This window comes from Alligator sinensis, unplaced genomic scaffold, assembly GCF_000455745.1.
Source record: "Alligator sinensis unplaced genomic scaffold, ASM45574v1 scaffold777_1, whole genome shotgun sequence".
Taxonomy (NCBI): Eukaryota; Metazoa; Chordata; order Crocodylia; family Alligatoridae; genus Alligator; species Alligator sinensis.
Window position 1 is genome coordinate 3,705,792 of NW_005841882.1, and position 2,217 is coordinate 3,708,008.

The following is a 2,217-nucleotide window of genomic DNA, read 5'->3' on the forward strand; positions in this document are numbered from 1 at the left end:
GGCGCGTGGGGAGCGGCAGCGGGGCCCGCCGGGCTGAGGGACCCTTGCCGCTTCCCCTCAGTCTCCCTCGAGCTCCTGGAAGGGAGAGGTCGGCTCAGGGCTGGGAAGCGACGCGGTGGAGCTGGAGCTGAGCAGCGAGTCCGCCGGGCACCGCTTCACACACGAGAGGAATTGCCCTGGGCGCGGCACGAGGGCTGGGCTCTCCTGGGGGGAGCCTGGAGCCTGTATGTGCCTGGGGGAGCTGCTGTATTAGGTGCGAGTGCTTCGTTTGTACCTTCTCGGGTTTGGCAGCGTACAGATGTGCTTAGCACCCTTGGCAGTGCTGCTCAATCCTAGCGTGCCCACTGTGCCCCGAGTCCTTATAGCACGGATGCTGGAAGATGCAGTAACAGGCGCAAAAGCTCTGCCTGTGTTAAGGTTTGTATTGCCAAGCCATGCCCTCTTTGATTTCATTCCTAGTTGGCTGAGAGTGACTTTGATTGTGGGGATGAAAAAGTCGTGCGTTTGGTATGGACTGCCAAGAGGAGGGCATCGCTCTGTTTGGATGCAACCAAACTTTTCTAAGATATAACTCTTTCCGTGCAGAGTTGCCAAAGTTTCCTAAACATGCAGTAATAGTTGCGGTTTGTCTGTGAAGTGCCTGAAAAACTAAATGTTAAACAAATGTTGTTATCTACAAATTGTGTAGTGTTGGCGTATTGTGGTGATCTTTAGCCGCAAGGCATTTGTCATATGAATATAGAAAATTAGGGTTGGAAGGGACCTCAGGAGGTCATCTAGTCCAGTGGTTTTCAACCTTTTTTCATTTGCGGACCCCTTAAAAATTTCAAATGGAGGCGCAGACCTTTTTTGAACTGGAAGTGTGGGTATTCACATACTTTTGATTACTCAGTCATCTTTCTTAGACATAAGTCTGTGGGACCCCCAGGGGTCCATGGATCACAGGTTGCAAACCTCTTGCCTAGTCCAACCCCCTGCTCAAAGCAGGACCATCCTAAACTATATCGTCCCAGCCAAAGCTTTATCTCCCAACATGTGTTTTTGGTGAGGTTTTTTCCTGGCAGTTTAAGTTCAGACTTGATTGACAGTTTGAGAGTTTATCTTAGGATGTTCAGAATAGCTGGACAAAAGTTAATTAGGAGTTTGGATAGATTAGCTAGTATTTATGCTAAAGGAGTAGGTTTATACATAAGAGGAATTCCACTGAATTACTTGTGTGCATAGCTGTTTGTAGCCAAGGGCCCGACTCTTTTTGGGGTGGGGGAAGTCTGCCGCTTGTATATTGGCAAAGTATTTTCTAAGATGCAAGGTGCTTCATTATTACCTTAAAAAGTCTGAAAATGTACAGATAAATTTAGTCCTCATTTCCCAACCTTCGTATGGCTGCTCAATCCTAGTGTACTCCGGACAAAGTCATTATAATATAGATTTTGGAAGATACATTATTAACATGTACAAAAGCTCTGTCTACGTTAAGGTCTACATGATCACTGAATTTGCAAGTGAAAATGTGTCCAAACCGCATATGCATAGGCAACTCTAGTATGTCTGATGTCATTCTTAGCCTTTTTTTTTCCAAACTGTAAGAGATTGAAAACTGACATTTGCTTGTTTTCACTTTTGTCTCTGGAAACCCTGGGGACATTGAAATGAACAAGTATTAGGTCTATTTCACTGTGCTACAGAAAGTTAGAGTAGCATTAGCAGCACCAGAGACTGATATTGAAGCTATATATGGTATATAGGGGAGAACTGAGAATCAGTGGCTGGAAGAGAGGAAGATTAGTGGAAACCACCAGCACAGCATGCAGAAGGATTTCTAGAGGATGGCATTTTTCTCTTCTGATAATTGGGTGATTCTTGGGATGAGGGGAGGAAGAAGTCAAAATGCCCAGACAGCTGCTCTTTGGAAGCTGCAAAAGACAGGACTCCAAAGCCAAGCCAAGGGACTGCATGGTATTTTGGGTTCTCCCTTTTTAATTTTGTGGAGAACCCCAACCTCATTTTTAGTGGGTGTGACTTCTTGTCAGAAAATTACTCCTGGACAATGATGACCTTAGTTTAGCTTAGTTCTTTGACTCTTAAATGGCTGGTACATTTTTCAAGCTCTAGATAGCTGTGTGTCAGTATTTGTAAGTGGGTGGTTGCATCAAAATGTAGAAGTGGGATGGGCAAGTGGGGGAGAGAGAGAGAAATCAGTGGGAGTCTTTAGGGAAA

General features: G+C 45.4%; 1 protein-coding gene across 5 annotated transcripts in view; it reads left to right on the forward strand.

Moving 5' to 3' along the window:
- Positions 1–112: 112 nt before the first annotated feature.
- XPO4 (exportin 4) overlaps positions 113–2,217 on the forward strand; it is a 130,889-nt gene continuing 128,784 nt past the window's right edge. For 4 of the 5 annotated variants that reach the window (XR_003092584.1, XM_006017628.3, XM_025196630.1 and 1 more), the window contains exon 1: positions 113–253. The gene's annotated coding sequence lies outside the window, so the exon portion shown is untranslated. The remainder of the gene's footprint in view (positions 254–2,217) is intronic. The other variant, XM_025196629.1, reaches the window with a different exon arrangement.